Raw genomic sequence first — 16630 nt, 5'->3', positions numbered from 1 at the left:
ACACACACACACACACACACACACACACACACACACACACACACACACACACACACACACACAACGAACACATGCTAACATCATCCTGCAACCATGGGAAAGAAAATGTAAAAAAAAAAAAAATACTATTAACTCAATACAGTAATTAAAGATTGAATGTGCAAATAACGCTTGTTGGACGGATATAATAACGTGCTTATATCAGAAGGCTTGATCATGCTGTTATATTTTTGAACATACGGTGAATCGAGGCTCTGGCTAGCGTTTCAGAGAATGTAAGATAATGGTGCTAATAGTTTAGCCTTCTGCTAATTGTAGCCACCAACTAGCTGTAGCCATAAGCACGAGGCTAAATTATTAGCATAATTTTGCTGATATACAAGTATATATATAACACAGTTTTCAACATTGTGCTTCTGATTCCTTTTTGGAAATTAGAGTTTGTAGGAAATTGCAGTTTGTAGGAAATTGCAGTAAGCATGTTATTGAATACACAACTTAGTGTCAACATATTTAGCCTCTGCATACTAGCTTCTTGATGTAACATATAGAGGCAAGATGGTGAACTTTGCAATGATCCACTGCAAACGTCTGAGTAGCAAATGCACACGAATGCACCTCAAACAACACTGTATACTCAGTGACTTGGATATTTCTTGTTTTCTTAATCTTTTTTTTCAATTGATCTCAATTAAATCATTGGCACATTAGGCCAATTTATGTTGAGACAAATGTGTGGTTTTCCTCCACATTTTTCTTTTTAAATCTCCAGACCTGAGTAGGCTTAAGGCCAACAGACAGATATTTGACCTCTGTGACTTTTATTGTTGTGAGCTGCTTCTTTTCACCTGTCAGCCAGAGCTTCATTACTTGTTTTATGTTAGCTATTTTTACCCAGATGTTCCTCTTCATGCAAAGCAGCTCAGCCAACCAATCGGAGACATAATCCCTCAGCAGTATCCCATCAGAAAACACTGCCAATTGTATTTGTTGGAACAAATGAGCAAATCGAGGATGACCCTCTGATGGGGAATGAACCTGACTCAAACCTTTTGAGAACACTGACACAGCCACTTGTGACTCTGAGTCATGACTCAACACGGCTTTGGCTTTTGTGTGTGTGTGTGTGTGTGTGTGTGTGTGTGTGTGTGTGTGTGTGTGTGTGTGTGTGTGTGTGTGTGTGTGTGTGTGTGTGTGTGTGTGTGCGTGTTCAAGGGTTGGGTGGTCACAAGGTGGCCTAACACCGTACTGCTAATTGGCCTTTGTCTCCATGGGGACAGAAAGTGTGAGGGTAGGGCTCGATAACAAACAAAATACTAATTTACTGACTCATGCTAAACAGGTGACTGAGGCCCCGGCTCCACGAGGACGAAAACGGGTTGAATCCGCATATTTCTCATGCGTATAGCCCTCTAAGCTCGACGACGCCGTAAGGGAAACGTAGAAACAGACCCCGCAAACGACAACGGGTCCAAAGGTGGATAGATCTGGGAACGGAGCGCTCTGGGGGGTCCAACGGGGCCGTGGAGTCGCCTATACGGTCATTCGTTTTCATAGCCCCGCCTCTCCCCCGCAGGGTTGCTATCGTGCTCCAGTCGCTACTGACCATGCTACAGTTCTTTGTGCAACATCTACAGGAGCTCCTCCTTGAATTCAGATTATTTATCTTTATCTCGATATGGACATAAACGCGAGTGAAGTCTAATCTGACAGGACGGAGACACGCAGCTCCTGCCGCTGTGATGCAGCGGGAGCAAAACACACACTTCAAGTCAGATCATCACCCTTAGCTATTTTAATTACCTCTCAAACTACCTAAACTAGTTATAAATATGTTCATTTTACTGTCGGGTCACTCATTACAGGATCAGCTGCTGCATGAGACAGACACTGACGCTGTCAGAAGAGAGGAAAAAGAGACAGGCTCCGTGTGTATTTGATGATTATATATCATTATATCGTCGTTATTCATTTGTTTTAAAGCTCAATAAATAACAATGAAGATCTTTGACCGGCACTTTTATAATTTTGTCCGGAAGATTTAAACTTTAACACACGCTGACCGGCGAAAAACTCTGCCCGGATCCCTCGGCCCCCACCGCGGAGAATACACAGAAGTGCAGCCATGACAACCATTCTTCTTCGCTGCTTTTGTGGAGGAAGTTGCTGCTTTTGTGGAGGAAGTTACAGCGCCACGTACAGGTTCGGCATATGTACTGCAGCTTTTCCAGCGTTTGGATGTAAACGGAGCCATCTCGTGGAGCTTGACACAATCCGGTGTATATTGCGTGGGGACGGAAGGTTTTTTGCGGTTGCATTTGCGTTACTCCGATGCGTTTTGCCGTATTTGTCCTCGTGGAGCCGGGGCCTGAATTTATATTTCAAACAATGACAACAAGACTGTTCCTATTGAGTGTTATTACATTGAATTACTTTGAATTTTGTTCAATCATGAGATATGTTGTTACATGCTACTAAGTATGATTCTAGTGAGAAGTGGTTCCTCTTATGGCGCGTTTCCACTACAGCGCGCAGCCCGGTTTAAGAGGGCTGTGACGTCAGCGGCCCGTTTGTGGTTGCGTTTCCACTTGGCCTAGTACCGGCCGGCTGGTCCTAATTCTCAGTTTTTCTGGCCTCATAAAATCGTGGGGCCAGGGCCAAAGACAACCGGGCTGTGTTTGTGACGTCAACACTCTCGGCTGCTGATTGGTCGGAGAGAATCGTCACAATCTGCGCGCGAGATAATCCATTTTTACAAACAGCATTTTTGTTAACGGAGGAGCTACAACAATGGCAAAGAAAAGCACACCATGGTCGGTCGAGGAAGTGACGACGTCCATTATATTGCAGATGATAAGGTCCAGCGGGTGCTCGACGGGACAACTCGCAATATCAAAGTCTTTCAGGAGGTCTCTACACAGACACTGGACTCTCCAACGGCGTTACTGGAGTCTGCATGGTACGTTTTTGCTAACGCTGTGTTATTTGCTTGAAAGCTTTGTGTCCCTGCTTTGTGTCCCTGCTTTGTGTCCCTATCTGTTTTAAAGCTCACTTCTAACAAATAAGTCTATTTTATCCTTACATTTATGTTCGACAACCCCGATGGAGCCCCGAAGGCTAGCTAGGCAGATAGCATTAGCGAGAGCTATTGTTTGCTAACACCATATGTGCCATTGTTTACGTTCAGTTTGTCTTTTCTATAGTTGTTGTTGCTATTTATAGTATTGTGCTGCAGTAGTTTGTGGAATTTACAAGTCATGTTTCTGTTCTAGATGATTACATTGGGACTAGCGAGGAGGAACAGTTCCGAACAACGTCCTCTGCATCAACAGCACAAACCGAGGAGGAGACGATCTGGCCCTGCAGGAACGGCAACTGGCCCAGCAGAATCAATGCCATGTCTTATCTTATTGCTTGTTGATAAATAATTGCACCCACCAGCGATCGCACAGAAAGATGGCATCATCTAGGCGTCCCTCTGCAGTCAGAAATATCATAAACACCATCGTCCACAAAGCACTGTACAGGGGTTTATGGATTTAAGAGAATACTTATCACAGTGAAACCTTTATCATCTGTTGCAATTAAAGCAAATAAGAGAATAAATACTTGGTTAAATAATACATTTTAACTCTTTAGCAGGACAACTCTGCATACTGTTTGAAATTGAGTTTGCTAGCTTGAGGTCCTCCTCTAAAACATAACATTACATAATGGTATTAAGAATACATGATAAATACATGTAGAAAAATTACTCAATTGTAATACCCTCGTTGTGCTAGACTCAAACACATTGCTTATATATTTCAAAGAGAAGAGAACAAAAGAAAACACCTATACAAAGAGAGCGGTGCACAGCGCTTAATATTTACTTGCACTATATTTCTGTTGATCTGGGTTATTGTGTTGCACTGTTGGAGGAGCCTGTGACCTAAGATGTTCATTGTCATAACTACACTAGCTATGTTCGTATGACAAAATAAAAAACCTTGAACCTTGAGGCTGTGTCTTTCAGACAAACCATCATAATCATATTATTTTATGCTGTGGATACTTTAGCCTCCATCCATGTTAACAATTTTTTACACTTGCATTTATGAATATAGTTCTGTTGTGTTCTACACTTTTGTATTTATGTTTATAGTTTGCTTTGATATTTGCTTAATTTATTAGATTATTATTATGGGGGCAGTACTGGTGCTTGAAATTCAAATATTTACTAAATAGTCAATTCTGATAACATTTTTTTGGTTTAAATAATTTGACAAACACATGTATGTGAAAAAGAAAAGATGTATTTATGTTCAATACAATACAATGAATATTTAGGTATTACACGTAGGTTTTCCTCAGGCATCCTGAAGTTCTCCACCCACTGAGTGTGTGAAAGATGGAACAATCACATTCCACCACTCGGTAGCTCGGTCGGTAACTTCTGAAATACACAAACAAAAGCATACATATTTTAATACGTAAAAGTGGTAGCTACAATTAATTAAATACTTGAAATACTTTGGTCGTATAGGGAGCGTGAGCCTAAACACATTGCTAGTTAGCGAACGTTAGCTTACCAAGTAGCATTGTAGTTAGTAGTGATTCGAGTCGTCCTGTAGTCTCTGCGGCGTAGGAGGACTGCCCGAACTCTCGCGTCAGCTTCTTCTATACCTCGTCTTGCTATACGTCGCCTCTTTCGAAACAACTCTTGTCTATTTCTTGTGATAATAAACCACACAGCAAAAAACAAGCAAACGATCGCTTTCACATCTCCATTGTTGTGTCGCATTGAAGATGACGTCACGGCAGTTTTAAGCAGCGTCGCTCCGCCTACACTGTTACTATAGATACTGACCCGGTTCCTAAACTGTAATGGAAACGCGCCACAAAGTGAGCTGGTCCTAACGAGGCCGGGCGCGGCCAAAGGAGGCCGAGCGGGGCCGAGCGAGGCTGTGTAGTGGAAACGCGGCATTAGTGGCTCAGAACCTGATACAGACTATCAAAAAAGACAATGAATTACATTTCCCATGCTTTATGAATTCATGTCATGCCACCTGTGTATTTATCCTGTGGTGGAAAAAAACAGCTAGTGTGTACATGTTTGTGTGTTTTCAAAGTAACCCCAAGCCCTGGTGACCATTCCTTCGAACTCTTCCTGGCTAAAACACAGTCCATAAAGGAGGTCAACATCCTGTTAGGCACACAGGCACAGGCACAGGCACAGGCACAGGCACACACACACACACACACACACACACACACACACACACACACACACACACACACACACACACACTTTATTTAGGTGCTACAGTGTTTTTCCATCTCAAGTTTTCCTTTTTCAGAGAATCTCTTGTGGCATTTGCTTGCCAAACAAATTTGACCTTTGACCTTTAGGATGAAAAGCATCATTGTTCGGTAAACAAAAATCACAAATATATCCCCTTTTGACTGAGACTAAATTGAACCCAACTGGTTAAACTGTTACAACTTGATTATTTCAGACTCTTATGGTGGACAAATAAGGTTAATTGTGTTGAATAAGAAATGTATTTTTAATGTCTCATAAAAAGCGTTCAGTTATCATTTATTTTACATTCTCGGGACGCAATGTCTTTCAAGGCCATCAGCTAATGCATTTATACAAGTATTTTGAACTCCCTACCCTTCACTTCATGCAAAATCTGTTGACTTTCCTGTATATGTGCGCCTATATGTCTGTTTGTGAGTGCGATTTAGTGGAAGTGCGTGTGATCGACATGCCGAAACAGGAGTTTTCTTCATTGTTATGTAAGATGTTTCCAAATGAGGAATTCTCTGATACGTTATCAAGGAACATTGTGTTTTTCACGGAGAGCAGGCACCATACTCACTCAGCTGTAGACGACTCCTTTATTCAGATGCGGAAAGTAACGAGTCATCACTTTTATTCTTTATGGGAAGTGTACTATCTTGTGTTTTCGAGGCTCAATACATACTTAAAAAAAATGTATCCACTGATGTTTCAATTTGGACCTTCTTGTTTTGAATCGCTCTACCCAACTCCTTAGAGTAGATCTTGATGCAGAACTGTGCGCAAGAGCATCTAAGTTTCCTTTAGTCGTCGCTATTTTAGAACAAAGAGTTAAGCTTTTTCAAACACTTGAGAAATAACCCTGCAAAGGCATTAGTTGATGGGGAATATCAACATGGTTAGTGTCAGATTGTCCACAATAGCCCCTGTAGTCAATTCCCAACATCAATTCCTGCAACACTAGGTTTAATTCCACTTTCAACAAGACTTTTACATCCTGATATATGGACGTGTTTGGCTTTTATAGTCGTATCATGGTCTGTTGGTGGTTTGCGTGAGGGCAAAGATTTTTCCCGCAGGCAGGGTGTTCGTCCCGGAGAGCCAGCAAACGGACGAACACTGTATCACTTGATGAATGAGGGTCTGTTATCTGAACTGGTCAAGGGCCAGGGTGAGGAGAGGATGTGCAGAGGGGAGACGGTGGGTATTGTTTGCTAAAAAATGTCCTCTTTAACACACAGACAGGATGTATTCTAAGAAAACACGATGATTAATTATAAACATGTTCTTAATAAAAATCTCATGATAATAGTCAGATTTTTTTTTAAATGTTAAAAGCACTTTCACACTCAGTGGCTTTTCTTCATTCCTGACATATAATATTAAAGTTCCCATCATATTTCTATAGAAAAAATATCAACATGGAATCTATAATTGATAAGTTAAAATAAATGAGCATATTGTTCAATATCTGTTCTCAGATCAGACGAATCTAATGGCATTTCCGGGGTTAAACTTAACATAAAATACAGATACACCAACAAAAATATAATACTAAAGGTTACCATCAACTTTGTTTATAATAACCAGAAGAAAAGAGGAACAGCAAATTCCAAATCCTTCTTCCTTCCCTTTTCCTCTCCAAATGGCTCTGCTGCCGCCTATTGGTCATTGAGCGGCTGTAACAATTCAGGCTTCAATTCAAAGAAATCTACTACGCTTATATTGAGTTATTTTTGGGCAAAATTCTGACAGTGAATATATTCCTGTGTATTTCATTGAGGTTACTTGAAGAATTAGGGAAAAAGGAGTCGAAAATGTTAATCAACACTGTCTTGAAAAGTCTAATTGCACCAAAGAGTCTGTTGGGTAATATAGAACAAGTGATTTTAATTTTCTTAATTAATCCTTAGATGCATAAGTGGGTCTTTTTTGACCCAGTGAGGTGGTTTTCTTAGAGTATCTTTGTAATTACATTTTTTTATCATTTCATATTCCAGCTATTCCTCAAAAAACATGTTTTGGATATCATGCCATTCAAATTTTTAATTTACATTTTAAGAAATTGTAGTTTTTGTATTACTACCCCAAGCTTCCATAAGTGGGTCAAAAATGACCCGCATGCATTTTCTATGGAATTTCGTTTTTTTTTCAAAATGTAAAAAAATGTCTAAAATTATAAATAGTGAAAACTTAAATATAAAATATTTCTAGTGTGAACCAAAATATAATACTAAATATTATACAAGTGATTTTTCTTAACCAAAATGACAAAAATGGCATAAAAACACATATTATTCTAATACGGGTCCTTTTTGACCCACTTGAAGAGTGTAGGGTCCAGTCACTCGTGCATCTAAGGGTTAAAATGTAAGCCTATTGTATTGGTATATCACTATCATCCTCTCTGCACCACCTCCATTTCCATTTCAAACTTTCCATACCAAGCCTTGGTAAGATCCAATGAAGGCTTTACATACAACTGTTTTTTTTGTCGTATTTGTTTTAGCTGTACTGCCCCAATGTGTAGTTAACAGATACCGAACAAACACAACATGGGATTATGTAAATGTATTTATTTTTTTGTGAAATGTCAAAAGGCGTTCCTTGTAGATATATATTGTAAAAGTTTTGAGCATAACTAAACATAACAATTCAACTCAACATTGTTAAATTCAATCCTTACACCTTCTGTAAAAAAATAGTGACACCGAGTCAGAGAAGTTCAGCAGCTTCACAAATATATCTGACAACCGCACTTATTTGCAGTTTAGTGTGTAATGTATCTCCGTGGCCAGCAGAAGTCGCTCTTCTCTCTGTATCCACTCTATATGGTAAAAGCATTAGTCTTCATATCCAGGTCTTGATTGCTCTGAGTTGACTGCAGCAAAATGAGGAATTGTTTAATCTCATTCTTAATAGTACTATTGAGGACTCAGTGAGATTGTGTTTGAAGTACCTCAACTCTGTTTTCCATCAGCTGAATAAAAGTTTGGTCACTCCTGGGATTATTTAACAAGTACAATGTAACAACTTGAAGCCCTCTCAAGAAATATAGGACAACAATACAGACCAGAAAGGGGGCAGCATTTCATTCCCAGTGCTCCTACATTTTTGGACAAATTTGACCCAAAAATCTGCCCCAGAAAGACGTCCCCCATGACGTCAATGCTGTGACATCACCACCACCAAGCTTTACTTGAAATAGTTTCAGACACAGATTTATGGTCTTCTGCCCTGTGCCCTCCAAGGTACTTCAAATGTGTGTGAGTGTGTGTACATACACAATCTTATTAGCACAATTACTCATTGAAAGCTCACACCACAGATGACCCATTAGAGGAGCTGGTCTGATTAGATCTTTGGAGGACATTGTTGCAAAGATCTGCATATAAACGAGTGAAACAGATTGTTCAGGAGATGGGGAAGCTCGAGGGCTTCTTGTTTGCAATTCAGGTGGTCATTAATGATCATATTAAGAACTAAACATTATGAAAGGCTTCCATATCTCATATGAACGCTTTGGATTTGCTGCTGGTTTGGTCAAAATATTAAATTAATGAGACGACAAAGGGAGTTGTAGAGATCTATTAATTAAGTTTATAAGCATACACGTCTTTTAATCAAGGGGGAATACTTTATCTTTGCATCTGCCTTCTATTAAATCAAATAACTATGCATACAACTTCAAGAAATTGTTGGCCTGAAAAAATGTTTTGGGTAAAGTAAACAAAACACATTGCTTTGTGTTGCTAACTACATAAAAGTAGTTAACTCAACAATCTCTATTAAGTTTCTTGAGTAAAGTCTGTCTAATTAAATTAGTTAAGTTGGCCAAACAAAAAATGCAACAAGTCCTCCAACTCATACAACCAAATGGGTCGATTGTTCAAGCGCTTAATACGACCTATAATTACGTTTGAAAGTTTTCGACCTCTAGTGCTCCCGTTGAATGCAAACGTTACAGATGGTCGTTTATTCACAAATAACCCTCTCTGTAAAATCCTAAATTGTAGGATAGCTTGGCCATTAAAATGCTTTTTGATTAGATTTCTAGCGAGAAGTGTATATTGTACTTTTAGAATCCACGTCCAGTCGATATATATAGGATCTATAGTTTGATAGATATTACGAAGATGATTTGAGGTAAGCGGCAGCCTCCATGTAAAGTTACGGGGTGAAAACAGTATTTCCGGTCTCGACGTTTTCATAATAAAACCAATGATCAAATGATTTAACAGTGATATCTGCAGTACTCATCCACTAAAAAACATCAGTTTATCCTTGTTAATTACACAACATTGATTGGTTTAAATTGTGTACAATGCTTTTGTGTTTTTCCCATAGGTTTTTCTCTTTCGAGTGTTCTTGCTTTTCTGGAAGTCATCACATAACGGCATTGTAATACACGGTTAGGCTGCATTAAATATTACACATCTGCCAAAGTTCTCTATTTATAGAACCCTGATGAGAAGACTTCTGGACAAACTGGAAGAAATGCCGCCAAAACTGAATACGTGACGTGAATCATAAATATATCAGCAATTAAACAACATCTTCCATTTCTTTTCACACAATACGTCTCCTTGCAGTATCAATACTAATTCGGCTGACTTTTATATTTGATCCAATTGATAGATAGGTTATATTTACACCATAACAGTGCACAGCTGATAGAAAAAGACTTGTAGTTTTTAAAGATATTACTGATTTACTGAACTACCTTTCCAACTCCTCATGCAGTTGACTGTTACAGGTCTATACAGGTTCATGGTACAATGCATAAGCTTCAAATCGAGAGACTGAAACTGTATTTTCCTTTACCGTTCTGTTTTAATTTCACAATAAAGTTAATAGTAATATTATGTTTGATATTATTATGTTTTATTAACTAGACCACTGGTTTTTTAACCCGCACCGCCTAGTGGTTAAAGCACGTTATTGAATTTAGTTGTTGAATAAGTTATATTTGATGAAAACATTTAAATATTAAGAGTAGCCTACATACAAAATAGGGGTCAATGATAGAAATATAGAATAGAAAATATCAAGAAGATACTGTAGTGATCTCTAAAATAAAACAGTTTAGTGCAGGACGTCCAAAGATATTAACAGGAGGATGTGCAAAACAGACAAACTAATAAGGCTGAATTTTACTCAGGTGTAACTAAAGTCTGATTTAAGGGTTGTTTATATTTCACATCATTAATCAGAATCTGCAAAGTAACAAAAATAAATGTAGTGGAGTAAAAATACCAGGTTAACCTCTGAATTGTAGTGGAGTAGAACAAAGTAGTACATGCTGCTGTAACAAAAACATTTCCCAACTTGGGATCAATAAAGTATCTTATCTTATCTTATCTTAAGATGATCGATGGCTACTGCCATATTTGCAAAATTTGCCTCTGAACCTTGACAAGTGCATGTTTCAGGCTTATCAATTAACAACAGGAGGGGTCACAGACATAAGACCAGCTGTTAAATAAAGCTCTTCTGACCTTAGCTGTCATGTGTGTCATTAATGCTGCCCATTATGGACACAAGCCATTTTCACCCATTTATTAATTATATGTTTTAAATGTGATAACACCACTGTGTTTCATATCCCCTAAACCTCCAGGGGTGTAAACAGTTTAATACTGGCAACTTTTAATTGTGGGAAATACGAAAACGTCTTTTAAAACTACAATTGCCAGTAGAGACGTGCCATAGAACATGTTGCGAAACACACAATAGCCAGCATGTGTAATTCTGGGGGGGAGGGAGGGCTGGGCTGGACCCGTCCAAGTCCAGTTTTGGATAGTCTGCCGTGGTTCCATTCCATTTCAAAGAGCTGTTTGACGCTCGGCGTAACCTTGTCGCACTGCCACTCCAACATCCAATCACAGAGCTTGAGGACTAATCACGGGGTTTGTAAAGCAAGGCGGATGTTGTAGTCCCAAACGATAGCTGGGGATTCTGGGTAGTGTAATGTCTTCGGAAACTCTGTAGTGTCTAAACTCCGAAAAAACAATTTGTTTATCCGAATCGAAGGTTAAAAACACAAAAGCATTGTACACAATTTAAACCAATCAATATTGTGTAATTAACAAGGATAAACTGATGTTTTTTAGTGGATGAGTAATGCAGATATCACTGTGTAATCATTTGACAGTGAGGGGAATACTTCCGGTTGTATTATGAAAACTTCGAGACTGGAAATACTGTTTTCCCCCACGCTAACTTTACATGGAAGCTGCCGCATATACACGTTCTCCTGGCGAGACCTCAAATCATCTTCGTAATATCTATCAAACTATAGATCCTACACATCCACTGGACGTAGATTATAAAAGTACAATATACACTTCTCGCAAGAAATCTAATAAAAAAGCATTTTAAGGGCCAAACTATTCCACAATTTAGGATTTTCCAGAGAGGGTTATTTGTGAATAAACGACCCTCCGGACCGTTTGCAATCAACGGGAGCATGTTGTTTCTTACACGACCACTAGAGGTGCTACACTTTAAAACGTGACTCTGGGTCGTATTTAGCTGCTGAACAATCGACCTATATGGTCGTTTTTTGTAGGAGGACAGGCTGAAAAAATGATAGGTTTGAGGGTCAAACTCAGGGCCGGCCCTAGACTTTTGGGGGCCCTAAGCGAGCTTTGGCTTCCCCTCACTCTAGCTCGTTCTCACTACACACAACACGGAACCAACTTTTGTCTTATGATGTTAGTATAAGCACACATATTGTATAAATAAGCATGTAAACACTGTGGACCTAACCTCCTCTAGGGGGGTCCTCACCTCCTCTAGGGGGGTCCGGGGGCATGCTCCCCCGGGATGATTTTTTTTTAAATATTGAAGTTAAAAGCATCAATCTGGTGCACTTTGAGAGCAACATTAAGAGATCTATGGATACATCTCTCAACACCCATATCAAACAGAACTGTAAACAGATTTTTCTTTATGGATATTTTACAAATCACTCCCCTTTTAAACTGTATTCTTGTTTTGTCATATAGTATTTCATAACTGTTTTTCATTTATTCTCTCTGGCTGTCCATCTCATAATGTTCACATAGAAACTAGCTGTCAATAGAGTGGCGAAGTCCCTCCCCTTCCGGTGGAGCCCCATGGGACCTTATTTCGGAAAAGTTATGCATTGAAGTCAATGGAGAGAGAAAGATTATCTTTCGATCCCGTTTGAATTGTGCCACGAATTACACATATGATGTTTGTCAATTTAAAAGATAATTTTGCAAGTCAAAAAAAAAAAAATGTGCCGTAAAACTGTGAAGTAACACATTTGTTTGTGTGAAACGCTAAATGAACTACATCCCCTGGTCAACCACACACGTCACCAAGATGGCCGTCACTACTGTCTTGTCAACAAACGATTGACTATCACCACAATGAAACACGTCCTGAAGAATGTCATGCAAAGCTGCCTGCCTGCCTTCCTTTGATTCTCTCTGAACTGCCTGGTCGTTTTAATGTTTAATGTCAACCATTTGTGCAGATAGCATGAAGTAGAAAAGATCGCCAATGCTAACGTTAGCGTTAGCATTTCTCCCCCGGAATTAAATGGTGTATTATAGAATGATCACACCGGTGACAGTACTATTCAAAGGGTTCACGAAATATGACTACTACTCTTACTGTTTAACATTTTGGGTTACTTCATGTTACTTCATGTTAAGGCTAATAAAAATGACAAGGCTGTAATGCTAACTAACGTGCTAGCTACTAGCTAGGTAGCTAACTTGATCAAGCCACTCCTGGTCGTTTCATCAGACGGGAAGCAAAAGAACGAGCAAGACCCATTGCTGGTATAATAACAACCTGGTACTAAGCACACAGGCATCTTGTTAAAGTTATCTTATCTTAGCCAGCGCCATATAGATAGATTATATCTATATTGCGCTGATCTTAGGTATCTGAATGGTGGAGGTAAACAATTGTGACATCACTTACGCGACTCTGGGATTTGTAGTCTTTCTAGTTACGTATTTTTCATAGTCTTATATTTCAACAGTTTTACGACAAACTGTGACTTTTTTGACATGGAAATGATTTTTTAAGTTTGACAAACATCATATGTGTAATTCATGGCACAATTCAAACGGGATCGAAAGATAAGTTTTCTCTCCCCATTGACTTCAATGCATAATTTTTCCGAAATAAGGTCCCATACCCCGGAAGTAAGTGGGAGGGACTTCGCCACTCTATAGGAATATCATTCAGAAGAATTATAATTTCATGCAAAAATCTGTCACAAAAAGAGGTTGCACATTTAAATTCAGGTGTTGTTATGGCAACGTCAGTGGCCAAACAGCCACATTTACTGCTGCAAATACGTTCAAACATGCTGTCGACACGTAAAGCAGTGGCAACTATGCCACCATTTCAGCGACTTTTTCTCAGAAATACTGTCACATAACATCCATATATTTCAGTGCTAGGTTGATGCTTAGCTAAGCTAACTATGAAACACTTTAACTGACAGGACTGTGTACTGGTAGCTTCTAGCTTCATGTCGAACAGTAAGTCAACATTTTCCAAAGAGCTTTCTTTGAAATCACCAGGTAACGCTAAAAAACATAACATTTAGATTGTATGACAAAGTGTTTATTTAATATATCTGGCTAGCTATAGCTACTTGCTAACGGTTTAGCGTACCCCCGCGATTCAAAGTAACGTCAACGTAGCTGTAATTTATGCTTTGCTTTCATGTTCGCATAACTTGGAAGTTTACTGACATTTACATACCTTGTTCACCTGGCTCAAGTGGTGGCTCTGGGGTTGTTGTGTGAGCCACCACTTAAGTTGAGAATTGTCGACTTTTTTAAGAACAAATGTTCTTATGTCCATCTTCAAAAACTCTGAGTCCGACTGACAGTTTATTTTAAACATTGTCACAGCTCACAGGATAGGTACCTGTCAGCCAATAAGACAGATGTTTATTTCCATTCAACTCTCTGGTTGGTCTGGTGCCTTGCCTCTGTTGCATTCACTTAACACGGGAAATTACAATCCTGCCGTCCTCTCAGGTGTAATGGGTCGGGCCGGCTCTGGTCAAACTAAAGAATGGGGTCTCCAACTGAAATCTGCAGGGGCTAAATCTACATACTTGATTTCCCACATGCTGCAATCTCTTATTCTTTCAACTGGACTTTATATTTTTAAAAGTAAGCCCTTTGTTTGAATACTGATATTTATTTTTATTTCAAATATACTGATATATACAGTTCTCTCTTGGTTATTTATCATATTTACCTTACAGAGTAACTGTAGGAGCTTCTTCTCTTTTGTATCTTATCTTTTGTGCCAATTTTTAACAGTAAAAATAAAGAATGTGTATACTTCATTAAAAAGTACTTCAAATTAAACCCTACTTAAGTATTAGCAGCGAAATGTGGCTTGCATATCAGAAATAAAAGGTCTCAGTGTGACAATATTAGATTGTGATACAACAGTATCTTGACCTGGTAAAGGTAGGAGTAGAAGCAGAAATTAAACCTCTTTCGTATTTGTTTTTACATGTTGTGATACACAAACACATTTAATGACCAATACATCTACAAGCTTCCTTTAAATGAGGCGCACAGAGAACGCTATAGCACGTCCCTGCTGCTTTATCCTAACAACCATGATACTGAGAGAAGTAAAGAGAAGGGAGCACAGAGAAACATAAAAGCCAGCGAGTGTGTGCAGAAGAAAAGGAGAGAGGAAAAAGTGTGTGTGAACATTACAGTCATTGTAGTGAGGATCCAGTGAGGGGGTGAAGGACACAATGGGATGTCATTAGGACACACACACATAAATAACGGGTGGGTGTTGTCAGCTTTTCAACGCAGATGGGATCAACATGAATGAACCCTGAGAGAACGACTGTGTGTGTGTGTGTGTGTGTGTGTGTGTGTGTGTGTATGTGTGTGTGTGTGTGTGTGTGTGTGTGTGTGTGTGTGTGCGTGTGCGTGTGCGTGTGCGTGTGCGTGTGTACGATGGAGAAAGGGTCGAAGAGGTAAGAATGCATGCACACACCCTCGCATTAGCAACACACTAAACAACTTTTACCGTTATATAAAGTTCAGAAAAAGGTAAATTAGAGTGTAAATCTAGCAAAGCCAACAGAGCTACACCTGTGAGTCAGTTTGAGACGGCTGCCATCTAACTTTTCTCATCACGTTGTCATGGTAATAAGCATCAGTAGGCTACATGACACAGCACGTCTTTGGCTGAGCAATCCAGTGATGAATGAGTTCAGGCGGTCCAGATTTCTCCGAGTCCTTCGCCGTCAGACACACCATAATGGCGCTTTGCATGACAAAAAGAAAAGTAGAAGCACCTTCTATAGCGGCCGCCTTTTGTGTTTCAAAGAAGATTAAAAAGGAAATTAAAAGTGGGAACGGAGCTGGAATTAGGAGAGGGAGACGGAGAGGGGACCAAGAAACCTTGAGATCAATATCTTCCGTATAATTACCCTCAGCTTCCCGGGTTGCTAGGAGACCAACTGGAGATGAGAGAGAGGAAAGGAGAGATGGACAGAGAGACACACACGAGCTGGGAATCATTTCAGGGTTTGCACTGATTTCCTTTGTGTTTTTTGTCACTTGCCATGAAGAGCCGACAGAGTGGTGAAAAAGTGAGATGGAGAGAATTAAGTGAAAAGTCAGAAATAGGGTTTAGAGAGGGAGGGGACAGACAGTAATGACTGGTCTTTGGGGGATTTGGTCTGAATCATGAATAATTACTGAGATATTGATACTGCCTTCATTTCAATCCCCTGTCCACTTTGTCCTTGCTTCCTGTTCCTCCCCTCGTCTCCTTGTTCTGATTTATTTTGCATTTTTTCATATTTCCTGCCTTCTTGCTTTCTGTCCTTTCTCTATCTACTTTGCCGTCATGTTACTTGATTTGTCTGTCAACATTTGTTGTTATAGCTATAAATCTGGTTACATCAGAATCAGAATTGACTTAATTGCAAGTAATTTGCTTTTGTTTATGGTGCTGCAAATATAAACACTACATGAGGACAAAAACAGAACGATTATAAAAAGAAAATATAAAGAAAAACGATATAACATTAAAAAGAATAAAGACAAATATAAATATTAAAAAAAAGTGGAGGGCTGTGTACATTTTAAGAGAAGTAGGGGTAGTATATAAAAATGTTGACCACATGATGTGCATCAATGTTAGTGGGGGATATATTTTCAGTGACACGCAACAATTGGGTTTGAAAACATTTAATATGATATTACATTTTCATTAGCTTCTTCTTTAATGAATTGTTATCAGAGACTTCATGTCTTTCCACTTACTTCAATATCTTGTGAATGAATGATATATTAA

The sequence above is a fragment of the Trematomus bernacchii genome, unplaced genomic scaffold (genome assembly GCF_902827165.1).
Source record: "Trematomus bernacchii unplaced genomic scaffold, fTreBer1.1, whole genome shotgun sequence".
In the NCBI taxonomy this organism is placed as follows: Eukaryota; Metazoa; Chordata; class Actinopteri; order Perciformes; family Nototheniidae; genus Trematomus; species Trematomus bernacchii.
Note: the sequence above shows the minus strand (reverse complement) of the source record.